Source organism: Ambystoma mexicanum, chromosome 1p (assembly GCF_040938575.1).
Source record: "Ambystoma mexicanum isolate Mex_15411 chromosome 1p, UKY_AmexF1_1, whole genome shotgun sequence".
In the NCBI taxonomy this organism is placed as follows: Eukaryota; Metazoa; Chordata; class Amphibia; order Caudata; family Ambystomatidae; genus Ambystoma; species Ambystoma mexicanum.
The window spans coordinates 925,078,202-925,098,215 of NC_090921.1; positions in this window are offsets into that span (position 1 = coordinate 925,078,202).

The window sequence follows — 20,014 nt, forward strand, 5'->3', positions numbered from 1 at the left end:
GGAGGCAGACCCATCTGGAGTTGGCCGGTAAGTGGCCAAGCATTGCTGTGTGAGACAGGGCATGTTGCAGTGTGCTGGTTGTCTGATACCTGCCTGTATGTGTGACATAGGCCATGTACGTATGTGTGTGTGCAGGGACATCATGGTCAGGCATGTGAGTACAGTGATGTGTTCTATTGCAACATGGGGGGCTCTGTGCGGAATGGACACATGGAAGCATGGCAGTCTCTGTTCCTGGACATGGGTGGGGGTGAGGGATGGGTGCTGGTCCCATGTACACGTATGGTGTCCATGTGTGTGTGTCTGACCTGCGTGTCTGTGACTTGTAACCGCCATGGATGCATGACACATGTCTGTGACAATGTTCAGATTTACTGATGCAGCCTAGTCATCCTTGTATCCACTGCGTCTGTGGTGCACGAGGCCAGATGGATGGAACTAGGGTGAGGTGTGTGCATGTGATGGAAAGACCCATGATGCATGTGAGTTTGAAACCAACATTGTATGAATCATGAGGCCCTTGGTCATGTATGCCAATGTCCATGGCCTGCGCCATGCCTGTTACTGTATGTGTTTTGCCTGCACTGACCCATGTGTTGTGGAGGGACATGATGGAAGTGATGTATGACAGTGCCACTCATCTGCTGTTGCTTCCTGTCTAGGGGACCATTGTACAGTACCCTGATGCTTGTGTTCTATGTCTCCCTCTACACAGTGGCAAGTGAAGAAGAGGGCGGAGAAGGCGCTGTGGAGCAGAGCGGCGGGGATGCCGCCACGGCTGCAGCGGAAGGGGTGGGTGAGCCCCCACAGGGGCTTGCACCGGCGGAAGACGGCGTGGAGACATCCAGGTTGGTGGTTTCCACAGAGGGGGAGGAGGCCGCTACTGAGCCACACATGGGGCCTGGTGGGGGCATCCCCTCTGGTGCAAGTGGTGCAGTCCAGGGCCAGGGGCAGGAGGCAGCACAGGTCACCGTGGAGGTGCCTGTGCATGTCACTGTCCCTGACACTGTGACTGCACCACCATGCACCAGCAGGGATGCCCCATCCCAGGCCCGTCCGCAGGTAGGGGAGATGTCCATGTCATCTGACACTCCTCTACCTGCGGACGAGGGGACCCCTGGCCGTGTGGAGAGGGTCCTGATTGGTGTCGCGTTGCGCACGGCTGGCATTCGTGATGAGGTGCATGCTTCCCGGGAGGAGCATGCACATCATCACGAAGAGCACCGTGCATACGTGAACCATTTGGGAGCCGCCATGGTCGGGGGTTTCCTACATGTGTGTGGCCTTCTGGCGACCCTCTCCTCCTCTGTGGGGGCTATGCGCCAGTCGTGCTCCATGCCGTCTTCCGGCCCAGATGCCACCAGGGCCCCCTGTGGACCTGCCCCGACCAACGCAGCCAGCTCGGTGGGGACCCCATCCCTGCCACAGTCGGGAGTCAAAGGTCCAGCAGGGGTGGACACACCAGCAACTGTCCCCCTGCAGATGGAGGATGTGCCGGCATCATCTGGCAGGGCACGTGCACGACGGCATCGGTGGATTCCATCAGCCTGGATGCCGTCGTGCTGGCAGAGGCAGTGGCGTCGGAGGCAGCAGCAGGCTCGAGGTGGGAGGCATCATGGCTCGGGGCCATCAAGATCAGAGGGGCAGGCATCGGCCGGAGGGCAGGAGAACCCTGGGATGGCAGTGTCTTCCGTGTGGGAGCAGTTGGTCCAGCGGATAGGTGCGGAGCGGCAGCGGGCGGAAGAGGAGCGGCTCACCATGGTCAGGGCGGAGTTCTCCATGCGTCGGGCGTTGAGGCGGGCTGAGTGCCTCGAGGATGCTCGCAGGGAGTTTGAGGTGGACACGGGGTTGTCCCTGCGAGACCTCGGGGCCAGGACAGAGTCCCGCCTCCAGGACATCGACATGGAGTTCGATGATGCCCTGGCCGGCAACATCACAGAGTGAGCCGCAGGACTTGCCCGCTGCCATTGTATATAGTTCTTTAGTTAGTTAGTGTTAGGTTTCTTTTATTTTTTAAGTTTTTTTTGGACCGCTCGGACAATGGCCACTTTTCTGTATATATTTTTTTCATTAGTTAGTAGTAGTAGGTTTCATTTATGGTGTTGGGCTCATGGACCCTGGGATATTCTTGTACATAGTTTGATGTTTGGAAAACATTTGTTGGATTTATATTTCTGTTCACCATGAGGCAATGGTGTTTCCTTATTTTTTCCCCCCATTATTTTTCTTTGGACTACATTAGTTTTTGGATTCCTTTGTTTTTTGATTTTTTCTATTAGTTCTCGGACATGGACCATTTGTTTTGTCATCCCCATTGTTGTGTGTTTTTTTTCTTTACTTCATTTTCATCTTTAATACATATATTTATTACTTACATTTGTGGTATTTTCTCATTGGTTTCATGCATGTCATGATATGGGTTTTGACATTCACTTGCACCCATTGTGTATGTGTGTGTGACGGACATGTGTTCATTTACATACTTGCCATTGGGGTTGTATCATGTAATTGCATCTACTATGTGGGTGGATGCAATCCTTGGCTGGGTGTTTGTGCTGGGTATGCTGGCCATTACTGCCATGATTGCGTTTCGTCAGGACCTGGGGGCAGGGGGACATGAGTGGGGGCCTGCTGGGGGGTGGGGGTGCAAGGGGACATGAGTGGGGGCCTGCTGGGGGGTGGGGGTGCAAGGGGACATGAGTGGGGGCCTGCTGGTGGGTGGGGGTGCAGGGGGACATGAGTGGGACATGGTTGGGGTCCTGCTGGCAGGTGCCCCACAGTGCTGGGGGGTGGGGGTGCAGGGGGACATGAGTGGGACATGGTTGGGGCCTGCTGGCAGGTGCCCCACAGTGCTGGGGGGTGGGGGTGCAGGGGGACATGAGTGGGACATGGTTGGGGGCCTGCTGGCAGGTGCCCCACAGTGCTGGGGGGTGGGGGTGCAGGTGGACATGAGTGGGACATGGTTGGGGGCCTGCTGGCAGGTGCCCCACAGTGCTGGGGGGTGGGGGTGCAGGGGGACATGAGTGGGACATGGTTGGGGGCCTGCTGGCAGGTGTCCCACAGTGCTGGGGGGTGGGGGTGCAAGGGGACATGGTTGGGGGCCTGCTGGCAGGTGCCCCACAGTGCTGGGGGGTGGGGGTGCAAGGGGACATGAGTGGGGGCCTGCTGGCAGGTGCCCCACAGTGCTGGGGGGTGGGGGTGCAAGGGGACATGGTTGGGGGCCTGCTGGCAGGTGCCCCACAGTGCTGGGGGGTGGGGGTGCAAGGGGACATGAGTGGGGGCCTGCTGGGGGGTGGGGGTGCAAGGGGACATGGTTGGGGGCCTGCTGGCAGGTGCCCCACAGTGCTGGGGGGTGGGGGTGCAAGGGGACATGGTTGGGGGCCTGCTGGCAGGTGCCCCATAGTGCTGGGGGGTGGGGGTGCAAGGGGACATGAGTGGGGGCCTGCTGGGGGGTGGGGCTGCAGGGGGACATGAGTGGGACATGGTTGGGGGCCTGCTGGCAGGTGCCCCACAGTGCTGGGGGGTGGGGGTGCAGGGGGACATGAGTGGGACATGGTTGGGGGCCTGCTGGCAGGTGCCCCACAGTGCTGGGGGGTGGGTGTGCAGGGGGACATGAGTGGGACATGGTTGGGGGCCTGCTGGCAGGTGCCCCACAGTGCTGGGGGGTGGGGGTGCAGGGGGACATGAGTGGGACATGGTTGGGGGCCTGCTGGCAGGTGCCCCACAGTGCTGGGGGGTGGGGGTGCAGGGGGACATGAGTGGGACATGGTTGGGGGCCTGCTGGCAGGTGCCCCACAGTGCTGGGGGGTGGGGGTGCAAGGGGACATGGTTGGGGGCCTGCTGGCAGGTGCCCCACAGTGCTGGGGGGTGGGGGTGCAGGGGGACATGAATGGGACATGGTTGGGGGCCTGCTGGCAGGTGCCCCACAGTGCTGGGGGGTGGGGGTGCAGGGGGACATGGTTGGGGGCCTGCTGGCAGGTGCCCCACAGTGCTGGGGGGTGGGGGTGCAAGGGGACATGGTTGGGGGCCTGCTGGCAGGTGCCCCACATTGCTGGGGGGTGGGGGTGCAGGGGGACATGAGTGGGACATGGTTGGGGGCCTGCTGGCAGGTGCCCCACAGTGCTCGGGGGTGGGGGTGCAAGGGGACATGGTTGGGGGCCTGCTGGCAGGTGCCCCACAGTGCTGGGGGGTGGGGGTGCAAGGGGACATGTGGCTTGGCTGGGGGGCATGCCCATGGTGGATGGGCTGCCTGCGGGACTTGACCAGGGGTGCAGGGTAGTCCCCTGTGGTGTGGGCTGCCTGCAGAGGTCGTGGAGGGGGTAGAGGGGAGACCTGGGAGGACCCACACTGGCAATTCACCTCTTCAACTTCCCGCACACCCACGTAATACACTACCCCACTCGCACAGGCCCAATCGCGTGTAGGATTTCTCGCGCACCCCTGTAATACACGTACCCAGGCCAATCGAGTGTAGAATTTCTCGCGCACCCCCGGAATACACGTACCCAGCCCATTCGCGTGTAGATTTTCTCGCGCACCCCTGTAATACACGTACCCAGGCCAATCGCGTGTAGCATTTCTCGCGCACCCCTGAAATCCACGTACCCAGCCCAATCGCGTGTACATTTTCTCGCGCACCCCTGTAATAGACGTACCCAGGCCAATCGCGTGTAGCATTTCTCGCGCATCCCTGAAATCCACGTACCCAGACCAATCGCGTGTAGATTTTCTCACGCACCCCTGTAATACACGTACCCAGGCCAATCGCGTGTAGAATTTCTCGCGCACCCCTGAAATCCACGTACCCCGCTCAATCGCGTATTTGACTTCCCGCGCGCCACTTTTTTGATGCGCTGGGACTCTACCGCCTGCCTTCGTGTGGCGGCCGTGTTTCAGCTTGTGCGTGTCTTTGGCTGTGCGTGGCTTTGCCCTATTCGATTCCATGAATACGTGTGGTTCGAGTGCGTGTGGGCGTTCCGTCTGCTTCCCTGCAGTACATCCCCAGTTACGCCCTTATTTTCGCGTGTTGTTCCCCATTCCGCGTGTTACGCCCCATGTCCCGCCCACTTTCTGGTGTGTGCGCTGAGGTTGTGCGCTTTCACTGTGCGCGTTGCGCACGCCTTTCGTGATGTTGCAGTGACTTGTGCGCCATGCATGGGTTTGGCGCACATCCCGCGGTGAACACGCGCAGGGACTTCCATGAATCGGCCCCTAAATAGTTTAGAAAAATCAATCTGAAACAGAGCAGGATTGGAAAAGATATTAAAATTATCCTTAAATTGCAGAGTAATGCTTAAACGTAACCTTGACGTGGACCAAGGACTAGTTAATGGAGCACTGGGTACAGTTGTTGGCTTTCAAACATACCCATGTGACAACAAAATTCAGTTTGTCAATATTCTCTTTGACAAATTTTCAGAAGTGAAAAGGATAGGACGCTCAACAGCTCGATTCCTTCTCTTCAAAGACATGCATGAACGCAGAGAACAATTTTCTCTAACTCTTGCATACGCAGTCACCATTCATAAATCACAAGGTCTTACCCTAGATAAAGCAATGATAGACATTGGTAACACAGTCTTTAAAGAAGGCATGAGCTACGTAGCACTATCACGCTTACGTACACTTGACGGTCTATTTCTAATCAACTTTGATGCAAGTAAAGTAAACGCTGATATTCCTTGCATTTTAGAATACAACAGACTTCGCTCACTATACACCCCCCATCTAAACACATATTCTGTACCACAAAAAGTAAAACGTTGTAAAACAAAACTAAATCAAACAGAAATGCAACAGGATGTCACTGCAAATCCTCCAGAGAGAGTAAAAGAAACTAAAACTTCATCAAGTACCACAAACATAAAAGAACCCATTGGGGAAAGTAAACCAGGTACTTCATCAAAGAAGGAAGACAAACTAAATAAAAATCAATCACACAGAACTACCTTGTCCATTTAAATTCTCAAATATAGTTTGAGTAAGTTGCTACGCAAATGTAGCAATGAATATTCTATTTCAATTGCCACCAATTGTTGACAACATTTACTTACACAGTAGAGACCAATTGTGTTTGCAAATGTTAGTACTTCATAGAAACGCAACAAACAATCCTGATGACACATATATTGTTTATGGAATAAGACAACAATTGGACTACTGTGCTGGAATGGTTAAATTCACTATAAACTCTCAGGACGATCCACAAGAATTTGTAATGTACTTACTAAAAGCACTGGAAAATAAAAACATACCTATAAATGAAATCTTCCAGATTTCATACATGTGGAAACATACATGCACTCTCTGCAACAATGTGACACAAGAAGACATCCCCAATTAACGCTTCATATATATATATCAATACCTAATTGTGAATCCATTCCATTTCAGCAACTTGTACAAAATGCAAACCATGGTAGATTATGTACTTCCTGCAATTCGGATAATCGCTCCACGTTAGTAATACAAACACATAGTAAATACGTAATACTAATGCTTCTACGTTACAATGCAGATGGTACCAAAAACCACTGCAAGCTGACTGGATTCACACATGGTCAAATATCACTTGGTAAGAAAACCTTCACAACAATAGGTTTAATCTACCGCGCAGGAGCCACAACCAATTCAGGGCACTACACTGCACATATAAAAAAGAAATGCGGATGGTTTGAATGTAATGATAGTACAATTACTCTAAAGCAGAGATTACCAAACGCTTATTTAATGTTCTTAAAACCAAAATTTGATAACTAAATTGTACTTAAACCCTAAGTAAACTTATAGTAAAAAAAATATAAACTGTTAGAATATTCCAAAACTTATCTAACTGCCCAAAGATTCTACAAAAAATAATCAGATAAATGAATACCACTAAATTAGAGCAAAAAATAGACAGTTAGAATACGCCAATTGGTATCTAACTGTCCCAAAATTTAGAAATATCCAAACAGATAAATCAATACCACTAAAATATATCAAAGAATAGACAGTTATAATACGCCTACTGGTATCTAACTGCTCCAAAATTTTATAATATCCAAACAAATAAATAAAATGTTACTGCTCCAAAAAACTGCAACAAGTCAATGTAAAAAGCATCAGCCAGAAACAACAAGTGAACACTGAAAACATACAAACAAATAAACTGTAGCATAACAGAAAAAGGTTTTTTTTAATCCAACATGGATTTTTTTTCTCCCACAGACCCAATGATTTTAGCAAAAAACACAGAAACTGAGCAAATTACACAGTACTCTGGTTTGTAATCTACTAAATATGAGGGTCCAAAAAAACAAAAACAAATTGTTGATTATACAATGTAATAAGTCATTACAAAATACTAATACTAACATGCTATTTTTTTATCACAGAAATGAACAAGAAATACATGTACTCCAGTTACTAAACCAAACAGTAAGTATATTATAAAAAGTACAACCATCACAGCATATAACACCCATAGTGGCGTATAACTTTGTTCCTTATAAATTTGTTTTTGACTCAAAGTTATAAGCAACTATGAGTGTGATATGCTGTGGTGGTTGTGGCCAGGGCATAGAGTCTTGGGTGCATGGCCAAATGGCCATGCACCCAACACTCTATGCCCTGGCCACAACCACCGCAGCATATCACACCCATAGAGTCAAACATTTCAACTATGGCCTATGGAAACTTTTAATGTCCGCGGACATTATGAGTGTTCTTAGAACACATTCAACTTGCCAGTGAACAATACGGCAAGTTACTTTGTCACCTAAACAACTGGTTCACACCACACTTGAAAGACCTCAGAATTCAAAAAAGAAAGCTGCAGTCAATTTGGCAACACTCCCCACTGAGGAGAACAAAATTAAATTAGCCACTCTCGCCAAACAGTATAAAAAGGAAATCATAAGCACTAAAAGAAATACCTTTAATGATAGAATATCTAAGGCCAAATCAGATACCAAGGAGCTATTCTCCATCCTCTGTGAAATGGAATCACCCATACCCCCGACTGATAACATTCCTAAAAATAAGCTCTGGTGCACTAATATACAAAATGCCCTGGCGGGCAAAATTAGCTTGCTCCAAACCAAAATTGCCAATAAAAAAGCTTCCCTGCTCCTGCCAACGGAGCCTACACCTCAGCCACAGCTCCTTCCAAACCAGCCTAACACCCCTCACCCCTTTAGCTTCAGACAAATATCTATATTGGAGACAGAAAAAATCATACTATCTCTAAAGCCCTCCAACTGCAAAGGTGACAATTGCCCTGCCCAAATTATAAAAGATGCAGCTAGAGACCTAGCCCCCTTCATCTCTAAACTCATCAATGCATCCTTTAAGTCTAACCTAGTGCCCAATATCCTCAAACAATCTTGGGTGCTCCCCTTGCTAAAAAAACAAACACTTGACCCCGCAATACCGACAAATTACAGACCTATCACCACTCCCATTTCTGCTTAAAATTATTGACAGAGTAGCGTACCTGCAAATTCAGGACTACTTAGAAACTAACAATCTACTAGGCTCACGGCAATCTGGCTTCCGTCCCCTTCATGGTACAGAAACAGCCCTGATTGACCTCAAGACCCAAATTGACGAGTTGAAGGACAATGGCAAATCAGCTATGCTACTCCTCCTTGACCTATCCGCGGCCTTCGACTTGGTAGATCATGCAGTCTTATGCAATCACCTCAGCTCCGCCGCTCATTTTTCAAGTGATGCCATAACCTGGGTACAATCCTTCCTTGCAAACAGGACAATGAGAGTCTTCTCCCCCCTAGCAGCCGCTGATCCCACACAAGTTTGATGCGGTGTCCCTCAAGGATCATGTGTATCTCCGACGATGTATAACATCTTTACTAAGCCCCTGTTTGACAAGTTGGACAGATTGGGTATCATCTACACTAATTACGCAGATGACACTCAAATCCTTATCCCCCTTTCGGGCAACTTCTTGGAAGACACGGCCTTAGTAAATAAGATATATCTCCTCATTCAGGCATGGATGGCATCTCACAGCCTCTTCTTGAATGACGACAAAACTGAGTTACTGATCCTCGGCTCAGAGCTGGCCATCAAAAAACTTGACCCAAACTATGCCTCATTCAACATCGACAATAATGTCATCAAAGTGATGCCTGCAGTAAAAACCCTCGGGGTCTATCTTGACTCAGCGCTCACCTTCAAGAAACAAACTAACTCACTAGCATCTTCCATTGCATATACTTGTAAATTGATCCGAGCATGTAGACCATTTCTAACTGAGACTAGTTGCATTACATTAGCTAATGCACTCATCACATCCAAGTTGGATTACTGTAATGCCCTATATGCAGGATCTAACAAGTTTATCCTTGATAAACTCCAAACTCTCCAAAACAACGCTATTAGAGTAGCTTTAAATATTCCTAATAGAGCTCATATCTCCACCTCTAGGAAAAATATCCACTGGCTAAAAATCAAAGACAGGCTTGCCCTCAAAACACTCTCCCTTACCTCCAAATGTCTTAACAATATAGCTCCCCCTTACCTGGTAAACAGAGTCAACAAGAGCTCCTCAAACCGTCCTACTAGAATGACTAACGCCTATACTTTAGTGGTGCCTAGATATAAAAAGAGAACAGCTGGCGGCTCCAGTTTTCCGGTCATAGCTGCGCAAACTTGGAACAAACTCCCTCTGGATCTTAGAATGGACCAACCTTACCACAGCTTCAGGCGGAAAGTCCTCACCTGGATACGTTCCACTGTCACTTAGCTTACCGTTCCATTGCCACCCGCTCTAGTGACCCTAGATGACTGTAACTATATGAACTGATATCTGGTTAACCAGCTTGAACTGTAGTTTCGCATTTTCTTGTACATGCAACTTTGTTAGTAATATGAACTGTATAACTGTATTTTTCCTGAAATCAAGTTCTCAAGTATCCTTGTACTGTCTGCGACCAGCTACCCCTTCGGGTTTGGTTTTGCGCTATACCAAATAAACAAACAAACAAACAAACAGCGTTCAGGACACCGCGAGTGTTCTTAGAACACATTCAACTTGCCAGCGAACAATGTAGACAGCGTCTTCAGGACACCCCCTACGAACATTTCAGGACACTGCGACAGTTCTTAGAACACTTTTAACTTGACAACAAACAATACGGATAGCGTCCTCAGAACACCCCATTTCGTTTATTTGCAAACATTTCAGGACACGCAAGTGTTCTTAGAACACAATCAACATGCAAGAGAACAATACGGACAGCGTCCTCAGAACACACCCATTTTTTTATTTGCGAACATTTCAGGACACCGCGAGTGTTCTTAGAACACATTCAACTTGCCAGCGAACAATACGGACAGCGTCCTCAGGACACCCCCATTTTGTTTATTTGCGAACATTTCAGGACACCGCAAGTGTTCTTAGAACACATTCAACTTGCCATCGAACAGTACAGACAGCGTCCTTAGGACACCCCCATTTTGTTTATTTACGAAAATTTCAGGACGCCACGAGTGTTCTTAGAACACATTCAACTTGCCAGAGAACAATACGGACAGCGTCTTCAGGAGACCCCCATTTTGTTTTTTTACGAATATTTCAGGACACCACGAGTGTTCTTAGAACACATTCAACTTGCCAGAGAACAATACGGTCAGCGTCTTCAGGACACCCCCTAAGAACATTTCAGGACACAGCGAGTGTTCTTACAACACTTTAAACTTGAAACCAACAAAACGGACAGCATCCTCAGAACACCCCCATTTTGTTTATTTACGAACATTTCAGGACACCAAAAGTATTCTTAGAACACATTCAACTTGCAAGAGAACAATACGGACAGCGTCCTCAGGACACCCCCATTTTGTTTATTTACGAACATTTCAGAACACTGCGAGTGTTCTAAGAACACAATCAATTTCCCATCGAACAATACAGACATCGTCCTCAGGACACCCCCATTTTGTTTATTTACGAACATTTCAGGACACCACGACTGTTCTTAGAACACATTCAACTTCCCAACAAACAATACGGACAGCGTCCTCAGGACACCCCCATTTTGTTTATTTACAAAGATTTCAGGACACCGCGAGTGTTCTTAGAACACATTCAACTTGCCATCGAACAATACGGACAGCGTCCTCAGGACACCCCCATTTTGTTTATTTACGAACATTTCAGGACACCACGAGTGTTCTTAGAACACGTTCAACTTCCCATCGAACAATACGGAGAGCGTCTTCAGGACACCTCCTACGAACATTTCAGGACACCGCAAGTGTTCTTAGAACACTTTAAACTTCACAACGAACAATACGGACAGCGTCCTCAGAACACCCCCATTTTGTTTATTTATGAACATTTCAGGACACCGCGACTGTTCTTAGAACAGTTTCAGCTTGCTTGCGAACAAATCTGACACATATTGCATCCTCAGAACACCCCCCCATTTAGTTTATTTAGAACATTTCAGAACAGCCGTGTTGTCCGCAGACAAATCGAACACAAGAGCATCCACCACATAAAAAAACACAACATTTAACCTATCTCATACTCTCCCACACTCCCCAAACACTTTTACACACCAACACACTCTACTTAATACAGATTTTAAACCAAGTTTCACAGCGTTGTCTGCGGACGTCCACAAATCCAAGATGGCGGGCGCTACCGAAAATCTGACACGCTTCACGCTGCACGCCGTCCAATCAGCGAACACGTCGCATGTCCACGGACATCACGCAAGCCGTTGGCCAATCAGGACACTGTCCGCGGAGCGAACAGGGAAGTGTGTCCGCAGACTGAACACAGATATCACTCATTTTTTATGACCTACTTCTTGGTCATTTTAAAAAAAACTACTGGATGGATTTTCACCAAATCTACAAAAGCACGCTTTCAGGACCAAGCCGCTACACCTGGTCCAAATTTGGTGAACATCCGTCCAGCGGTTTGGGGTGTAGGCGCGAGCAAAGTTTTTTCCCCATTGAGTCTATGGGAAAAAACATTTTTTGGGACCCCCCCTATAACTTTGCCCCCCTGCACGAATCCTCACCAAACTTTGCAAAGTGAGCCATATACTTTTTTTACAAAGTTTGGTGAGGATTCGTCCAGGGAGAGCGAAGTTATAAGCCGCCCAAAAAGTGCTCTTCCTATGGAAACAGCAATTTAACCATAACTACATGGCCACTGCCGTAGCCATGTAATATATATATATATATATATATATATATCAGTAAAAAAACTTTGTTAAAGGGATGTTATGGTTAAGTTGCGCTACTAAAAACCTATGAAATTCAGTAAAAAAAACTTTGTTAAAGGGACGTTATGGTTCCAAGTAAAACCGAAAAACCCTTGAAATTCGCCAGTTATGGTAAGCTAAGCAACCATAACTCGTGCCACCACCGTGCACTGCTAAGACTAACACCCAGGACATCAAAGATGACATCACAAATGTCATTGATGACATCACTGATAACATCACATGTCTGGCTCACTATTTTTTCTTTTGCTGACATATCTAGGCCACATGGTTTTCTTCAGTAACAGTCAGAAACTAAGAATTTTATTTCATTTGTAGACGTATCCTTCTAGTAGGTTCTTACAGTAATTCTCTTAGAGTAGAGTCACATCATATGAAACATATACATATGGGAAAACACAAGCTTGAAAGACAGCAATCCTTTTTGTGCATAAAGATAATCACTAGACTTATGAGCACTTTCTGATAGTTCTGTTGTTTTTTTATGGCTGTACTTTCCCTGTATATGGTCATATTTGTATACATTGTACTCACACTACTTTCCTTAGGGTCCAATCACATCAAGTGATACATATACATAGGGTAAATAGCAGCTTTGAAACAGAGCAATCATTTATTTGCATGAAACTAATCAGTTAAGTTATGAATTGTTTCTGCTACTACTTGTGCTTTTTTGCTAACTTCACTTTCCCTGTATATACCCATATTGGTATGTGTTCTTGTGTCTTTGTGTTTTGTCTATAGCAATGCAATTATGTAATACATGGGTTTTATTAGCTACTTATTACATATTTCACAGTACACAAAAATCTATTAAGAAAACAATTATCATTTCATTATTCAACATATTAACATTACGAATATCATACCTTCATCTTGTACGGTGCACACAATGTTATGTTTCTGTATGAGTAGCTTAGTATACTAGATAGAACCCCATAATAGGATGCTATTTATATCAATGCATCGTTCAATGCACTTATTAGGGTATATTTCTTGCAATGATTCTTGACACTTTTTTCGCAACATAATAAGAATCCCTTCTACACATATTTCATGAGAAGTACATACACATGTGATGTCATCAGTGATGTCATCAATGACATTTGTGATGTCATCTTTGATGTCCTGGGTGTTAGTCTTAGCAGTGCATGGTGGTGGCGCGAGTTATGGTTGCTTAGCTTACCATAACTGGCGAATTTCAACGGTTTTTCGGTTTTAATTGGAACCATAACGTCCCTTTAACAAAGTTTTTTTTACTGAATTTCATAGGTTTTTAGTAGCGCAACTTAACCATAACGTCCCTTTAACAAAGTTTTTTTACTGAATTTCATAGGTTTTTAGTAGCGCAACTTAACCATAACGTCCCTTTAACAAAGTGTTTTCACTGAATTTCATAGGTTTTTAGTGCACACCTTAACCATAACATCCCTGACTTCATATACATGTAACATAGAACATACTAACCCCCTCGTAGTGATTTTCATGTCCGCGGACTACCGCCATGTCCACGGACACATCGAAAATCTGAGCGTGGTGAATGTAAATTTAAATAGTGTGCCCCATTTCCCCTTTAAAGTTGGCTCTGAAAAGAGCTGTGTTTTTTGTTTTTTTTACAGACTCTTGACAGACACCTGTTATTTTGTATTTTTTTTCTTGTTTTTTTTGTCTTACTTTACTCCTAAAATCTTCACATAACCTTCTCCAAAGCAACCCTTACATTCCAAAATAGAAGGGCATTTCCCGTAAAAGATAAAGAAATGCCATCTTCTTTAAAATTAACAGCATTACTGGCATCAATATTCTCATTGTTACAGAAGAACATACCAGCTGTAAGCATGAAGGCACACATGCCTCGGTTGATGACACACCTAGCAATATTTTGCTGAGGACAAAAAACTGAACTATTGTCCCATATTGCCCTAGGTAGTAATCCAGAAAAAATTACTTTTGCATTTGGAAGGATCTTCATTAATGCTTGAACCAAGCGTTCCAAATCAGCCAACAAAGTAGGGGCACTGACGTTGCCCAAATGGAAAGCACCGAATTGTGGCGCACTGAGTTGTAAGCTGATCTAACACTCTCTGTTCCGCACAGGAACATCGCGTGCCTCAACATGAACTTTTGCGGATCGACAACAAAGACAAATGCAAATTGCTGAATATTCTCTAAACATTTGATGTCAAATAAATGTACTTTACAACATTTACAATCTTGCTGTTTGCTTTTAAATCTCAATTTCATATTCCGAATTGTGGCACGCTGTGTTGTGACATAATGTGTGTTGTCTTCGGGGTTCTGTGTAAAGTCGCGTAGGACTGGAGACGACTGGGCGTGTTTGATTACGCACCCTGTAACGTCACGGAGAGAGGCGGGGAATATGAATGCTTTGATAATATCAGGCTTAGGGGCGGGAGATATGATTTAGTGTCGCAAAAGCAAGTCAGCCAGATCAATAGCGCCAGTCATAGGATTATCACATAATGTCGGCGCACACCAGCCGGATTTATCGTTTCTTTAGTGGACAAAAAGTCGGTTGACGCCCCTAGGAAATTGTACTATTAGCGGACAAAAGGAGTGGTCTTAAAACACTTTCAGCCTGACAACGAACAATACAAATAACGTTCTCAGAACACCCCCATTTTGTGTAATTGCAACCATTTCGGGACACTGCGAGTGTTCTTAGAACACATTCAACTAGACAGATTACAATACGGACAGCGTCCTAAAGACACCCCCAGTTTGTGTATTTACGAACAATTAAGTACACCGCAAGTGTTCATAGCTCATTTTTACCTTCCTTGTGAACAAAAATGACACATACTCCATCCTCTAAACACCCCACCATTTAGTTTATTTACAAAATGTCAGAACAGCCGTGTTCTCCGCGGACAAATCGAAAGCAACAAAAACGTCTAGCACATAAAAAAACAAAACATTGAACCTATCTCATACTCCCCCACCCTCCCCAAACACTCTTACACACCAACACACCGCCCTAAATACAATTTTTTATCCACGTTTCACTGCGCTGTACGCGGTCGACTGCGAATACAAGATGGCGGGCGCCACAGAAAATCTGACGCGCTCCACGCCCCTCACAGTCCAATCAGCGAACACGTTGCATGTCCGCGGACATGACGCAAGGCCATGGGCCAATCGGGGTGCTGTCCGCCGAGCGAACAGGGAAGTCCGTCCGCGAAGCAAACACAGATATCACTGATTTTTTTGCCTTACATTTTGGTCATTTTTAAAAAAACTACTGGACAGATTTACACCAAATTTACAAAAGCACGCTTTTGGGACCAGGCCGCCGCTCCTGCCACAAATTTGGTGTAAATCCGTCCAGCAGTTCGGGCTGTAGCCGTGCGCAAAGTTTTTTCCCATTCAGTCTAGGGGAAAAAAAAAAGTTTTGGGACCCCCCCTATAACTTTTCCCCCCCTTGATGAATCCTCACCAAACTTTGCAAAGAAATTCAGAGTGACCCAACTACTTTTTTTGCAAGGTTTGGTGAGGATCCGTCCAGGGAGAGCGAAGTTATAAGCCGCCCAAAAAGTGCTCTTCCTATGGAAACAGCAACTTAACCATAACTACATGGCCACTACCGTATATATATATTCAGTGAAAAAACTTTGTTAAAGGGACATTATGGTTAATTTGCACTAATACAAACATTTGAAATTCAGTGAAAATCTTTGTTAGAGGGAGGTAGGGTTACAAGTATAACCGGAAAAAAAAAAAAAACTAATTGTGGTAAACTAAGCAACCATAACGCACAACACCACTGTGCACTGCTAAGACTAACACCCCGGACATTGAAGTTTACATCACAAATGTCATTGATGACAATACCGATGACATCATATATACAATTAAATTTGATAAACAGTTCCTAAAAGGGGTTGTGTTTATAATGCTGATAACAAGATGTCAGGAGTGATCGGGAGACCTAACATGAACTACTTAATGTATTAAATAATGTGCTCATTGTGTTGTTGTTAATACAGGAACCTAATCTTGTTGACCATGGAACAACTCCTTCAAGAAATAGAGCACATCCAAAGTAAATTCTTTGTAACTGAAGAAAACATTAGCGAAAACCTCACAAACCCCAACCGCCTAAAAATGCCTATAAAAGTTTCAGAACACATATTAAAATACATGGCCAAGTATGTGTCTGTTGTCGCAGAGTATTTTATAAAAACAAAACAAAAATATTAGATATGGCCTACAAAATAGAGGACAATGGGGAATACCAATGGTTCCAATTAGCTTTATATCTAACAGCAGAAAATAAATACAAAATAACTGACCCCTCAATAGTCTGCACTTTTGCAGTTTGCATGTACTGCAACACAAAGCTTGACAATAACCAAATGCCATCACGTGCTGTCACTAATAAGGCTTGTGATGGCAACAACTGAACTTGTATGGGAACATTATAATACAAACAGTTTCAAGCTATAATATGCCTTGAACTGAAAACGGCCAAAATGCATCCATCTTACTAAAGTGCATCCATGTCAAAATACTATATTTGCCGTTAGATCTTAAAGAAAATGAAGAATCTCTGATTGTATTAGTTAATGACGTAGCAACAAAAGACTAACAAATTGGCAACAATTAATCAACTTAAACAAAGTTAGACAAGCCCTACAATATCTAAAAGAAAACATTGAATACTACAAAGATATAAACATAAAGGTAAACCTAAAGGAATTCACCAAAATTATTCAAGATTCACCAGTAATTGGCCAATTTGAGCGTGTGGATCCTACTACAGCAGCCAACATTTAGACCAATATAAAATTCACACACTACACTCCAAAGAAACCATTGAAGATGCTTTAGAAACATATCAAATACATCAAGCCAAAGGATCCCCAATGAGAATATGGGAAAAAAGTGTAGAAGCAAGTGCTTTTCCTCTAGTCTTTACAACAGGAAAAGGAGGAAGATATGATGAAAGGATCTACACAAATTTCTGCATCCGAATATCACTCTTTACGAATGTGTTCTGAAGACCTAAGAATCAGACAAAATGTAGAAAACATTTTCCAACTCCTGTTCAAAAGTGAACAAGCAACTCTATGTTATGGAGTTGCACAAACATTAAAAACAGGTTCTGTTTTTTAGACCTATCCACTACCCAACTGCTTTAAAAAATAAAAGACAAAAATAAATTATTGCAGTCAAGTATCACAAATCTCTTGGCAAACATGCGTGGTACAAAAGAATACTGGTTCCGACATCATGCTGATGTACGCTGTATGCTTAGGAACCTAGGCCCACCCACGTGGTTTGTTACTTTAAATTGTGCAGAGTATGCATGGAATGATTTGCACAACTTCTTATGCACAACTTCTTATGCACTGCAAACCAAAATATAGAGGGAATAGATATACAAACACCAGGGGAACTCTGTTCTCTTGATGCTGTCAATATATCAAAGTACTTTCACCATCGCTTCAATGCCATGCTGCACTTCATCTGCATTAAAACTACCCTTACCCTCGGAGAAGTGGAACACTTCTTCTGGAGAAAAGAATATCAAACCAGACAAGCACCACAAATCCACATGCTTTTGTGGATAAAAGATCCTTCCAAATTTGGCCATGACAGTGATGTCACTGTTTTACAGTTTATTAAAAAATACAATACCTGCAACATCCCTTCGGAAACCACACACAGGGCGTCTTTACAAATGTGTTGGTATCTGGGTGGTAAATCCACCCAGATACCATCAAACTGAATTACTGTTACTGCCACTTGGTCTGGCGGAAGTACTGCTGGAATACATGTGGCAGTGACAGAGTTAATCCCCATTTTTATAGAGTCCATTGGACTATATGAGGCATTTTTGATGGAATTACCACTGGCTGAAATACAGCTGCAGTAACTCCACTGATTTTTCTGCTTTTTGGTACAAAGCCAGGCTCAGATCTGCATCCTGATTGGCCTGGAGTCTTTATTTCCTGGCCAATAGCAAGCCGGCAGGCCCTTAAGCCGGCCCACCACCAAAGGCACACTGCCTAAGGCTTCCTCCTGTCGTGAGCCTGGAGGATCATCTGCTGCCTCACCCCAGCCGGAGCTGGAGCTCCCTTCCACCACAGCCCTCTGATGTCCGCTGCACCTTTTGGAAAAAAACATTTTAATTCTCTGGAGTCCCTCCATAATTCGCCAGCACACACAATTTGTGCTTAATGCCACTCATTTTTCACCAGGCTTACCTCCAGTACTCCAGAGTGCAATTGCAGCCATTGACTACCACGAGGACTATAGCCATTTAAAAATGGCCGCCCGCAACCTTTGTCAGTAGTTTCCACTCGAGGAAACACACCAGGCTCAGATCCACATCCTGATTGGCCTGGAGTCCCTATTTCTTGGCCAATAGCAAGCTGGCAGGCCCTTAAGCCGGCCCACCACCAAAGGCACACTGCTTAAGGCTTCCTCCTGTCTTGAGCCTGTTAGGAGCCGGAAAGTGCCGAGTGCCAGAACCCCTGCTCCTCCTGGGACCCACTTGTAACATCTTGTTCATGAATACTCATATATTAGGGTAAGCAGCTCACCAGTGTTTTGGTCAAACCTTCATTGCAACCATTGTTGTGCTGTTTATTCTGTCAGATTGTTATTCACATTGCTGCAAGGAACTGTTTAAAAGGTGAACCCTGTTTGCACATGCATTTTTAGCCCTAGTGTGAATTCTGAATCTAGGTGAACCCTGTTTGCACATGCATTTTTAGCCCTAGTGTGAATTCTGATTCTAGGTGAACCCTGTTTGCACATGCATTTTTAGTACTAATGTGATTTCTGAATCTACGATTCTGAATCTAGGTGAACCCTGTTTGCACATGCATTTTTAGCCCTAGTGTGAAATCTGAATCTAGGTGAACCCTGTTTGCACATGTATTTTTGCCCTAATTTGAATTCTGAATCTAGGTGAACCCTGTTTGCACATGCATTTTTAGCCCTAGTGTGAATTCTGATTCTAGGTGAACCCTGTTTGCACATGCATTTTTAGTACTAATGTGAATTCTGAATCTAGGTGAACTCTGTTTGCACATGGATTTTTAGCCCTAGTGTGAATTCTGATTCTAGGTGAGCCCTGTTTGCACATGCATTTTTAGCACTAATGTGAATTCTGAATCTAGGTGAACCCTGTTTGCACATGCATTTTTAGCCCTAGTGTGAATTCTGAATCTAGGTGAACCCTGTTTGCACATGTATTTTTGCCCTAATTTGATTTCTGAATCTAGTTGAACCCTGTTTGCATATGCCTCCTCTAGCTTAGCGTAAACTCTAAACCTAGGTGAACCCCTTGCTCAACTGTATCTGCTTTCACATGCATTCTTAGCCATAGCGTGAATTCCGAATTCTGCATCTAGTTGAACCCCACCGCTCAACCGTATCTGCTTACACATGCTTCCTTAACCCTTGCGCGAACTCTGAATCCAGGCAAACCCCTTTTGCTCAATCGCATATGTACTTGCTATCACACTTACCCGTGCCTGTATCTGCCCACTAGCCTCCAGCCCACCTATTCTTGCCTGCTTCCTGCATCCTGCAAACTTGCATCTAGCGTGCCTGATTTAGTAATGTGCGCTTAGGTTGCTTGACCTACACTAGCCCACTATTATGTATCTACCACTACTCTACACAGTTATACTCAGAACCATCCTCCACTTGACCACCATTGGCCACAATTGGATGACCACCATTCACAACATGAACCTAGTTCAACCACAGAATCAGTTACATCATGGTAATGT